The 12,994-nt window shown below is 47.3% G+C and overlaps 1 non-coding gene across 1 annotated transcript; it reads left to right on the forward strand.

Moving 5' to 3' along the window:
* Positions 1-707: 707 nt before the first annotated feature.
* Positions 708-789, forward strand: TRNAS-CGA (transfer RNA serine (anticodon CGA)). Its single transcript has one exon. It is a non-coding gene; the product is annotated as a tRNA-Ser (tRNA).
* Positions 790-12,994: the final 12,205 nt, after the last annotated feature.

Raw genomic sequence — 12,994 nt, forward strand, 5'->3', positions numbered from 1 at the left:
GGCCGACCCTGGTGGCCTACCCGGCAGCGGCGGCGGGAGCCTCCGGGGAGAAGGACTCTTCCTGGAGGGGGCGCCATTCTCCTGAGATCCCTCTTACCAGACGCGAAGCCCTTCCCTCTTTTTGCCTCAGCCCGTTAGTGTCACCTCGCTATCCCACTCCAGGCGGCCGCCAGTCGCTGGAGCAGCCCCAACCCGTTGCCCCGAGTGGCCCTCACCTTGCGCATTCCTAATCCGACGGAGCCCCTCGTCCCCCAAAACCCCAAAACCCTTTCCCCAAGAAGTTCCTTCCTTCCATCCATTCCCAGCATCTCCCCATTTAAACTTTTCTGAGTCTCCCTCACCCCTCGCGCTTGTCCACCCAGCAACCCCTTCACTTGTTAACCCAAAAGTCCCCTAGCCGCCACCTTGGGGACCCAGTGCCTTCCTCAACTGCTTCCTCCGCTGGCCTCGCTGTCGCCTCCTAAGTAGGTGTGAGCTCCTTGAGACTCCGACTCTTCGCTAGGCAGGAGACCCTCCTTCCCTGGGTCACCCGGTCCATCCGACTCTTTTTCTCTGGGTGGCGTAGATAGGAGGTAAGGAACCAAGGGGTGGGGAGTCCTCAGGTGAGTGCGCGTCGAGGCCGGTACCCTGCTTCCGGTTCCCGCATGTAGTCCCCGATTGCAGTGCGGACCCCTTCTGTAAGCGCGCGGCAAAATGCGGTTTTGGAAGTCACGGTGGCCGAGTGGTTAAGGCGTTGGACTCGAAATCCAATGGGGTTTCCCCGCACAGGTTCGAATCCTGTTCGTGACGGCTTTTTTTTTTTCTTTCTTTCTTATTATTAAGACGGAGTCTCGCTCTGTTGCTCAGGCTGGAGTGCAGTGGCGCGATTTCGGCTCACCGCAGCCTCCACTTCCCGGGTTCAAGCAATTCTCCTGCCTTAGCCTCCCGAGTAGCTGGGACCACAGGCATGCGCCACCACACTTTTTGCGTTTTTAGTAGAGACGGGTTCACCGTATTGGCTAGGCTGGTCTCAAACTCCCGACTTCAGGTTATCTGCCAGCCTCGGCCTCCCAAAGTGCTGGGATTACAGGCGTGAGCACCGCGCCCGGCCTGACGGCGACTTTTTAAATCCCACTTCACAACACGTAAAGGTAACCCCAGTTCTCACAAGTGTCTTTCGTGCACTTTCTCTCTCCAAAAGGAAGCCGCCAACAGGTCTTACCCCTGTATTTGGGAGAATGGGAATGATCTTGGGAAGCTTAATTATGTACGACTGTGTTGGCTGCTAGACTGTGAGGCATTTTCAGAATTTTATAACTTCAGGCTTGCTGGGAGAGCTTTGGCACATGTCTCATTCTTTTGAGGGCATAGGGAAGGATTTGGTTGAAGGGTTACATTTTGTCTGGGAATGTGAGTGGCTGTTTTGCAATATTAGTCAAACCTAGAGTTTCCTCTAAATTTCATGACCAGAAGTCACACCTTGTAGGTCTAATTACACCGAAGACCCAGGAAACAGGGGATTCTCTCATCTGGATTTCCTTGAGGTGTACAGGGCTAGAAGGGAGTAGCCTATTGAAACATCATTGCAGATCCAACTAGAGCCAAGGTGTGGGAAGATTATTCTCAATTTTTATTGAGTGCTTATTATGTGCCAGGTACTGTTTTAAATTATCTATATGTATTAACCAAGCGAGGAAATTAATCTCATCTTTAACCTTTAACCCTCTTATACTCATCTCACCCCATTTTTCCTGTCCCCTAATTTCTGATTGTGGGAGGATCTGGGCTGCTTGTTGAAGATTTTGTTGTTTGTTTTGGGGGGTTGTTTTTGAGACAGGGTCCTGCTCTGTTGCCCAGGCTGCAGTGCAGTGGTGCAATCTCAGTTCACTGCAGCCTCAAACTCCCAAGCCCAAGCGATCCTCCCGCCTCAGTAGCTGGGACTACAGGCATGCACCACCACGCCCAGATAATTTTTTGTATTTTTAGTAGAGACAGGGTTCTGGGATTTCGCCATGTTGCCCAGACTGGTCTCAAACTCCTGGACTCAAGCAGTCCGCCTGCCTCAGTCTCCCAAAGTGGTGGGATGACAGGTGTGAGCCACGGTGCCTGGCCAAGGATGTTCTTTTTGTACTTCTCACACAGCCTCTTGTCCAAAAAGAATCCCAAAGGGCAGGGGGCTCTAGGGTAATACATAGAGCTTTCTACACATTTATACCTTAGAGTTTCCCACCTTCATACCACTGCTCAGGCTGTTCTTTCCAGCATGACCCTCACATTGCCTCCCTGCCCCTCACCATTAACACTTTCCAAAATCCTTTAGGCCCCTCTTCTTTGATGCTCTTGATCACTCCAGCTACCTATCAGTCTACCACCACCACCATTCACTGAATTGCATGCAAGGACTTCTCGCTTGATATGCTAACATAAAAATAAAACAAAAACAGGGCTGGATGTGGTGGCTAACTCCTGTAATCCCAGCACTTTGGGAGGCCTAGGCAGGTGGATCACGAGGTCAGGAGTTCAAGACCAGCCTGGCCAATGTAGTGAAACCCCCTCTCTACTAAAAATACAAAAATTAGCTGGGCGTGGTGCCAGGCACCTGTAATTCCAGCCACTTGGGAGGCTGAGGCAAGAGAATCGCTTGAATCCAGAAGGCAGAGGTTGCAGTGAGCCAAGATCATGCCGCTGCACTCCAGCCTCGGTGATGCAGAGAGACTCTGTCTCAAATAAAATAAAATAAAAACACGTTCCATTTATTTTACCTGCTAAATATGTCTCAGATATGCTCACTTTTCTCAGGGGTGAGTGCAGGCTGAGCTAGAGCCTTCATCTGGAAAGTAGTGGTATTTGCGGGCACTATACGAGGTAATACATAGAAAGCTGCACTAAAGCATCCACACTGCAGTCTGGGACCTTAAACCCTTGCATGGCTGCTTTCTATGTTGCAGGATATGACCCCTTTTCTCTCACCACTCTTCCATATTCACTACATTCTGGCATTCTTTTAGTTCCTGGTACTTATTTAGCTTTGCTCATGGTGTTCTCTGCCTGGAATAATCTTTCTCTTCCACACTTTCTACTCATTCTCCACCTAAATGTTGGTTCTCCTGTGGAGTTTTCTCTGACCACTTGTTGCCTACCACATCCTATGCCCTCATCTTATTATGTGAAGTCTTTCTTCCCCTGTGGCATATAAACACATTAAACACAGATAAGCCAGTCAGTTTAAAAAATGGGTGTTTTTTACAGTAGTTATGTGTACATGTTTTAATCTTCAGACTGGTATATAAGCTTCTTGAGAGTTAGGACTGTGTATTTTATTTGCATCTTCTCTACAAGGCCTTATAGATGTGATCAACTATGTATTGAATTAATTTATAAAATCTCATATGCTCACAATTCTCCTTCCTACCAAATCCCAGTTTGCAGAGGCTCTCATATTTAAATATCTGGAGAGCCAAGACCAGAATTGACCAGCAGAGGGCAACCAACAACTATGTTGTGAAGGGAAGAAGGATCCATGGTTTACAAAATGGAGGATCTGGACCAAGAAGGGAAATATGGCAGAGGTAATTTGCTACTTGAAGATTATCCCTTTTATTGTCAAATTCTTCTCTTGTAACTTTTGTGGGTGAGAGGCCAAGGATTCAAACCTTCATATACAATAGACCATTTTAAATTTCTACCATCCCCATGTACCCACCCTATCTCCCCAATTCCTTCACCCTTCCTCTTCCACTCCAGCAAATCCTATGTATTCTTTTACCTTTCTTTACCTTGCATGATCTGGCCCCCTCTCTCTCACCATTCGTACGTATTTACATATCACCCACTGGCATTCTTTAGTTCCTGCTACAGTATGTGGCCTTGCATATTTTCCCTGAAGTAACCTTCTCCACTTAGGCCTGTAGTCCCACTCATTTAAACCTTGTAAGGAACCTTCCATAACTATCCTTCCATAACACCTTCAAATTCCTCTACTCTGGATCAATCCTTCATGAATTCAGAACAAACAAAACCCCACTTGCATTTGACACTTTCAAATTTCCACATTGTTTTCTACTTCCTTTCATTTTTCGAATAAAATGTATACCTTTCTGTCTCCAGTTCCATACTATCAGATACCCTGTCATCTGGTTTCTGCCTCCTGAAGTGTTTTGGTTGTTTTTTGTTTGTTTGTTTGATTTGAGACAGAGTCTTGCTCTCTCGCCCAGGCTAGAGTGCAGTGGCACAAGCTTGGCTCACTGCAACCACCACCTCCCAGGTTCAAGCAATTCTCCTGCCTCAGCCTCCCGAGTAGCTGGTATTACAGGTCCCTGTCACCATGCACCTGGCTAATTTTTTTTTTTTTTTTTTTTGTATTTTTAGTAGGGACGGGGTTTTATCATGTTGACTAGGCTGGTTTTGAACTCCTGACCTCAAGTGATCCACCTGCCTCAGCCTCCCAAAGTGCTGGGATTACAGGCGTGAGCCACCGCGCCTGGCCTCCTAAAGTTTTTTAGACATTAATAGAAACCACTGGACAAATTTAATAATCTCTTCTCAATCTCCATCCTTTCTGTGTTTGAAACAACTTGATTTCTTACTGGCCTTCAGAAACACTTATTTTCTCCTTCTCAGTATACTGCTTCTCCACCTCATTTGCTTTCTTCTTCCTCCTGTGGAATTCCACCAAAGCTTCATTTTTCTCCCAAGACAAAATCTCAGAGCCACCTTTCCAGGTATGTCCTCAGCTAAGCCATGGTCCTTTATCTCCAGCTATCTACATCTCTACACAGCTGACCTAGTGTCACCTAATATGCAAACAAAGCTTCTCTTCCTCTCCCATAATCATCGTTCTGAACTTTTCCCATTTTTGTTGATACCACTATTCACTCAATTCCTTCATTTCCAGCTCTAAGAATTAATTATCTGAAATTTTGTTTTCTCCCAAGCCCATCATTGATTCATCAGTTGCTTCCCCTAGCACATCATCTTTTTTTTTTTTTTTTTTTTTTTTTTTTGAGATGGGGTCTCGCTCTGTCGCCCAGGCTGGAGTGCAGTGGCCGGATCTCAGCTCACTACAAGCTCCGCCTCCCGGGCTTACGCCATTCTCCTGCCTCAGCCTCCTGAGTAGCTGGGACTACAGGCGCCCGCCACCTCGCCCTGCTAGTTTTTTGTATTTTTTAGTAGGGACGGGGTTTCACCGTGTTAGCCAGGATGGTCTTGATCTCCTGACCTCGTGATCCGCCCGTCTCAGCCTCCCAAAGTACTGGGATTACAGGCTTGAGCCACCGCACCCGGCCAGCACATCATCTTAATTCATGCCTGTTACAATGGCCTTCAAGGTGCCCCAGTTTCATCACACTGAAATCCACCCTACATTAGTGTGATTACACTGCTTTCTTCATATTATTCCCCTGTCCAGGAACCTCAGTTCCCCATCTAAACAAACACATGATCCTATTATCAACATACCCTATCTAAATTGCCCGTTTTTCTTACCCTTACATCTTTCCACTAAGATACCTCCCATCTAATCTGGCTGGTCACCTCCATGTGACAGCCCAACGCCTGCCATCCCTCATGAAGTTCCTTCTCTTTACTAATTAGGTAATCTCACCCTATAATGATCTTTTCAGCAATAAATTATTAGATCTTAAAAGTATTATTATTTTGCCCGGACGTGGTGGCTCATGCCTGTAATCCCAGCACTTTGGGAGGCCGAGGCAGGTGGATCACCTGAGGTCAGGAGTTTGAGACCAGCCTGGCCAACATGGTGAAACCCTGTCTCTACTAAAAATAAAAAAAATTATCCAGGCATAGTGACTCACACCTGTAATCCTAGCTACTTGGGAGGCTGAGGCACGAGAATCACTTGAACCCCAGAGGCGGAGGTTGCAGTGAGCCGTGATTGCACCACTGCACTCCAGCCTGGGTGACAAAGTGAGACTGAGACTTTCTCTCAAAAAAAAAAGTGAGTCTTGGCGGGGTGCAGTGGCTCATGCCTGTAATCCCAGCACTTTGGGAGGCTGAGGCAGATGGATCACGAGGTCAGGAGATCGAGACCACGGTGAAACCCCGTCTCTACTAAAAATACAAAAAACTTAGCCGGGAGTGGTGGCAGGCGCCTGTAGTCCCAGCTACTTAGGAGGCTGAGGCAGGAGAATTGCGTGAACCCAGGAGGCGGACCTTGCAGTGAGCCGAGATCGTGCCATGGTACTCCAGCCTGGGTGACAGAGCGAGACTCCGTCTCAAAAAAAAAAAAAAAAAAAAGTGAGTCTCACTCTGTCGCCCAGGCTGGAGTGTAGTGGTGCGATCACAGCTCACTGTAACCTCTGTCTCCAAGGGTCAAGGGATTCTCCTCCCTCAGCTTCCAAGTAGCTAGGATTATAGGTGCGGCCACCACACCAGCTTATTTTTGCATAGTAGAGACAGGGTTTTACCATATTGCCAGGCTGGTCATGAACTCCTGACCTCAGGTGATCTGCTTGCCTTGGCTTCCCAAAGTGCTGGGATTACAGGCATGAGCCACCGGGCTTGGCCTTAAAATTACTTTTATGTAACTAGCCTTTTTTTTTTTTTGAGACAGAGTCTCACTTTGTCGCCAGGCTGGAGTGCCATGGTGCGATCTCGGCTCACTGCAACCTCTGCCTCCTGGGTTCAAGCGATTCTCCTGTCTCAGCCTCCCAAGTAGCTGGGATTACAGGCATGCACAAGCACGCCCAGCTAATTTTTGTATTTTTAGTAGAGACGGGGTTTTACCATATTGGCCAGGCTGGTCTCAAACTCCTGACCTCAGGTGATCCACCCACCTCAGCTTCCCAAAGTGCTGGGATTACAGGCATGACCCACCGCGCCTGGCCTGTAGTTGTTTTTTAACAGATGGGTCTTACTCTGTTGGCCCAGGCTGGAGTGCAGTGGCAGTCATAGCTCACCATAGCCTCTGGGCTCAAGTAATCCTCCTGCCTCAGCCTTCCAAGTAGCTAGGACTACAGGCATGCACTGCCATGCCCAGCAATAGTATCTCTTTATTAAAACTTGTTGGGATGACTCAATTAATGTCTAATATTTAAAATAGTGCCTCACAGTAAATAATCTCGCCATTACATTTCTTTATTGCCAGTGTCTAATCCTGTTCAGAAGTTAGCCCTGATGATTCCTTTACAAAGCCTTCCTTCCCACATTTCACCAGATATGTAGTTGGCACCTTTCCTCCCCATTGTCCCATTGTACTTAGTCCCTATCTATTAGCGACATACTATTATGTATTTCCCATTATTTCTTATTCTAGTGTGTGTCGCCTACAATGCTGCAAGTTCCTTTAAAGTCCGTTCTTGCTTTTTCTTTTTGAGACAGTGTCTCACTCTTGACATCCAGGCTAGAGTGCAGCAGCGCAAACACAGCTCACCGCAGCCTCAATCTCCCAGGCTCAAGAAATCCTCCCACCTTAGCCTCCCAAGTAGCTGGGACCACAGGCATGCACCACCATGCCTTTTTTTTTTTTTTTTTTTTTTTTTTTTTTTAGACAGAGTCTCGCTCTGTTGCCCAGGCTGGAGTGCAGTGGCCGGATCTCAGCTCACTGCAAGCTCCGCCTCCCGGGTTCACGCCATTCTCCTGCCTCAGCCTCCCGAGTAGCTGGGACTACAGGCGCTCGCCACCTCGCCTGGCTAGTTTTTTGTATTTTTTTAGTAGAGACGGGGTTTCACCGTGTTAGCCAGGATGGTCTCGATCTCCTGACCTCGTGATCCGCCCGGCTCGGCCTCCCAAAGTGCTGGGATTACAGGCTTGAGCCACCGCGCCCGGCCCTTTTTTTTTTTTTTTTTTAAATAGAGATAGGGTCTTACCATGTTGCCCAGGCTGTTCTCAAACTCCTGTGCTCAAGGAATCCTCCCACCTTGGGCCCCAAAGTGCTGAGATTACAGGTGTGAGGCACTGGCCCCTTTTAAGTCTTATTTCTCAATTATTTATATATCTCAAATGCTTGGTACTATGTCTAACACATGACAGGTGCACCATAAATGTTGGCTGAATCTAATCAGTTACTAAAACCTGTCAATTTTTCTTCCCAAATGTCATTCTCTTTCCTGCAGTAATTCAAGCCTGTATCCTCTGCTTCATTGAATTACTACAAAGCTTACTAACACTGCTGACACCAGTTTCTTACATTCTTCCCATTCTTGCATTCTTTCAGTTTCTTGTATTCTTTCCAGAGTAATGGGTTGGAAGTCATTCCTCTTCTCAAAAACTTACCGGTAAAGTCCAAATTCCCTAGCATGCATTCAAGGCCTTCCAATAATTGGCCCCAAATTACTTCTAGTCTTTTTTTTTTTTTTTGAGACGGAGTCTTGCTCTGTCGCCCAGGCTGGAGTGCAGTGGCCAGATCTCAGCTCACTGCAAGCTCCGCCTCCTGGGTTCCCGCCATTCTCCTGCCTCAGCCTCCCGAGTAGCTGGGACCACAGGCGCCGCCACCTCGCCCGGCTAATTTTTTGTGTTTTTAGTAGAGACGGGGTTTCGCCGTGTTAGCCAGGATGGTCTCGATCTCCTGACCTTGTGATCCGCCCGTCTCGGCCTCCCAAAGTGCTGGGATTACAGGCTTGAGCCACCGCGCCCGGCCTTCTTCTAGTCTTATCTCCATTATTTCCCTTCATTATTCATCTTCCAATAAACTCTGTGCTCCAGATTACTTTGGTCTCTGCCTTCTTCAACATTTTCTTCACCCTTTTTTTTTTTTTTTGGAGACAGTTTCACTCCTGTTGCCCAGGCTGGAGTGCAATGGCGTGATCTTGGCTCACCGCAACCTCCACCTCCCAGGTTCAAGCGATTCTCCTGCCTTAGCCTTCTGAGTAGCTGGGATTACGGGCATGCACCACCACACCCAGCTAATTTTTTTGTATTTTTAGTAGAGACGGGGTTTCTCTATGTTGGTCAGGCTGGTCTCGAACTTCTGACCTCAGATGATCTGCCCGCCTCAGCCTCCCAAAGTGCTGGGATTACAGGTGTGAGCCATCACGCCCGACCCTCTTACTTGTTTTTATTCATGCTGGGATCTCAACTTAAAAGAAAGTATAAATTGGTGGACCTTACTTTTTGTTTTTTGCCCACAAGCATTTTAAGATGACGTCTCAGGACAGGAAGGTAGCAGTGGGCCAGTATCACGCCACTGCACTCCAGCCTGGGGAACAGAGCGGGACCCTGCCTCAAAAAAAAGGAGATGGGATCTCACTGTCTTGCCCAGACTAGAGTGCAGTGGTGCAGTCTTAGCTCCCTGTATCCTTCAACTCCTGGGCTCAAGGGATCCTCCTGCCTCAGCCTCTCAAGCAGCTGGTACTACAGGCACTTGCCACCACCCTTGGCTAATTTAAAACAAATTCTAGGCCGGGAGCGGTGGCTCACGCCTATAATCCCAACACTTTGGGAGGCCGAGGTGGGCTGGTCACGAGGTCAGGAGATCGAGACCATCCTGGCTAGCACCGTGAAACCCTGTCTCTACTAAAAATACAAAAATTAGGCCGGGCGCGGTGGCTCACGCCTGTAATCCCAGCACTTTGGGAGGCCGAGATGGGGGGATCACGAGGTCAGGAGATCGAGACCATCCTGACTAACACGGTGAAACCCCATCTCTACTAAAAATACAAAAATTAGCCGGGCACGGTGGCGGGCGCCTGTAGTCCCAGCCACACGGGAGGCTGAGGCAGGAGAATGGCGTGAACCCGGGAGGCGGAGCTTGCAGTGAGTGGAGATCGCGCCACTGCACTCCAGCCTGGGAGACAGAGCGAGACTCCGTCTCAAAAAAAAAAAAAAACAAAAAAAAAACAAAGATTAGCGAGGCGTGGTGGTGGGCGCCTGTAGTCCCAGCTACTTGGGAGGCTGAGGCAGGAGAATGGCATAAACCCAGGAGGCAGAGTTTGCAGTGAGCCTAGATGTGCCACTGCACTCCAGCCTGGGGAACAGAGCGAGATTACATCTCAAAAAAAAAAAAAAAAGAAAGAAAGAAAAATTCTTTTTGTAGAGACGAAGTCTCACTGTATTTTGTAGGCTGGTCTTGAACTCAAATGGTCCTCCCACCTCAGCCTCCCAAAGTGCTAGGATTACAGGCATGAGTCACTGTGCCTGGCCCACAAGTTTTTCTTTTCTTTTTTTAATTTGAGCCATCATTTAAAAGTTGTGAAATTTAGCATAGCCAGGCACGGTGGCTCACACCTGTAATCCCAGCACTTTGGGAGGCCGAGGCAGGTGGACCACCTGAGGTCAGGAGTTCGAGACCAGCCTGGCCAATGTGATGAAACCCTGTCTCTACTAAAAATACAAAAACTAGCCGGGCATGGTGGCATGTGCCTGTAATCCCAGCTACTCAGGAGGCTAAGGCAGGAGAATCGCTTGAACCGGGGAGGCGGAGGTTGCAGTGAGCTGAGATGGCACCACTGCACTCCAGCCTGCGCTACAAGAGCAAAACTCGGTCTCAAAAAAAAAAAAGGGCTAATGGTGGGGCATATCTCCTAATGTTACAAAATGAAGAACATCTCTCTCCTGTGATGTCTTCTGTCCCCAGAACTGTTTAACTTGAATCTCTCAAGACCTTATCTAATTTTATTTAGTAAAACAAGAGCTAGGCCAGGTGCGGTGGCTCACACCTGTAATCCAAACACTTTGGGAGGCCAAGGCGGGTAGATCAGTTGAGGTCAGGAGTTCAAGACCAGCCTGCCCAACATAGTAAAACCCCATCTCTACTAAAACTACAAAAATTAGCCGGGGATGGTGACACGTGCCTGTAGTCCTAGCTACTTGGGAGACTGTTGAGGCAAGAGAATCACTTGAACCCGGGAGGCGGAGGTTGTAGTGAGCTGAGATCGTGCCACTGCACTCCTGCCGGTGGAACAAAGCGAGACCCCATCTGAAAAGAAAAAAAGCAATCAAGTTCAAACCACCGTTCTCCAGAAAACTGGCTCAATCTTATCCTTTCGAGACAGAGTCTCACTCTGTCGCCCAGGCTGGAGTGCAGTGGCACGATCTCGGCTCACTGCAAGCTCCGCCTCCCGGGTTCATGCCATTCTCCTACCTCAGCCTCCCGAGTAGCTGGGACTACAGGCGCCTGCCACCACGCCGGGCTAATTTTTAAAATATATTTTTAGTTGAGATGGGGTTTCACCATGTTAGCCAGGATGGTCTCGATCTCCTGACCTCGTGATCCGCCCTGCCTTGGCCTCCCAAAGTGCTGGGATTACAGGCGTGAGCCACCGCACCCGGCCAATCTTTTCAACAAATTAGGGTTACACAAAAAAAAGGTTGTTTCAGGAACCCAGATAAAGAGGGTAAAAGAGAAATAACCTGACGTAATTTGTGGTCCTGGATTGGACCCAGGTTTAGACAAAAATTAGCTACAAAAGGACTTTTCAGCAATGGCTCACACTTGTAATGCCAACATTTTGGGAGGCTGAGGTGGGCAGATCACTTGAGCTCAGTAGTTTGAGACCAACCTGGGTAACATGGTGAAACCCTATCTCTACAAACTATACAAGAAACAAATCAGCTGGGCATGGTGGTGCACATCTGTGGTCCCAGCTGCTTGGAAAGCTGAGATGGGAGGAGTGCTTGAGCCCAGCAGGAGGTCAAGGCTGTAGTGAGCTGCGGTGAGTCATGATTGTGCCACTGCACTCTAGCCTAGGTGACAGAGTGAGATCCTGTGTCAAAAAAAAAAAAAAAAAAAGGACTTTTCTTGGGACAATTAGGGTAATGTAAATATGGGTTTGTATTAGATTATTCATTATACATTGTTAATTGTAAGCACTTGTTATTTAGGCAATATCAAAAAATATTTTTTTCCAATGTATATACTGAAGTAAAAAATTAAGATAATGAGGCCAGGTGCAGTGGCTCACACTTGTAATCCCAGCACTTCGGGAGGTCAAGGCAGGTTGATTGCTTGAGCTCAGGAGTTTCAGACCAGCCTGGGCAACATGGTGAAACCCCATCTCTACAAAAAATACAAAAAATTAGCCCGGTGTGGTGGCAGGTGCCTGTGGTGGTGGAGGTTGCAGTGAGCCAAAATTGCATCATTGCACTCCAGCCTCGGCTACAGAACCAGACCCTATCTCAAAAAAAAACCAAAAAAAACAATGTATCAAAGTCACTGAAGGAGATGAAACAAAAAAAAAAAATTTAATAGTATTAAAACAAATTAAGACAATGCTAGGTGCAGTAGCCCCAGCTACTCCAGAAGCTGAAGTGGGAAGACCACTAGAGCCCAGGAGTTTGAGGCTACAGTGAGCTATATGATGTTGCCACTGCACTCCAGTCTGGGTGACAGTGTTCTTTCTACTCCCTCCTTCCCCCAGTTCTCCTGACTTTAAAAGTTTAGAACAGGTTGGCAATTTTTTTCTGTAAAAGACCAACTATTTTAGGCTTTGTTCCAGCTACTTAACCCTGCTGTTGTAATGTGAAAGCAGCCACAGACAATATATAAACAAATGGGCATAACTGTATTCCAATAAAGTTTTTTACAAAAGCAGGCAGTGGGGTTGTAACCTGTAGTTTGCTGACCTCTGACCTAGAACAAATAACACTTCCTGAAAAGCCTTTCCCCATACCCATCAGAATCAGGAGCTTTATCGTCCTTGGCTCACATATTACTAGTAAATCCACTTAGCACATTTATGATCCCTTATTATATATTCATCTCCATTAGGGACTAAGTTATTTGCAGGTAGGTGCCACTTTGCTACATAAGCCTCCTCATGTTCACTCTAGTGAGTATCTCACAGGGCAGACATTCAATGAATATTTGTTTCTAAAAATCAAATCTACCCTAAAAGGACAATATGACACCATTCATAACATTCACAAGCATGAGCAGCAAGTTCTAAAAGTAATTTTAAAGGAGTTTAAGGGGGGAAAAGCACTGCTAATGTCACTAGGATACATACGCCTCTTATGCTCTATACTGTGACATGCTTATCAGTATTTTATAATCATACCTTGTGTGCATAGAATGCAGACTCCGTGAGCACAGAAATGCTTTTTTTTTTTTTTTCAAGCC

The sequence above is a fragment of the Macaca fascicularis genome, chromosome 11 (assembly GCF_037993035.2).
Source record: "Macaca fascicularis isolate 582-1 chromosome 11, T2T-MFA8v1.1".
Lineage (NCBI taxonomy): Eukaryota > Metazoa > Chordata > Mammalia > Primates > Cercopithecidae > Macaca > Macaca fascicularis.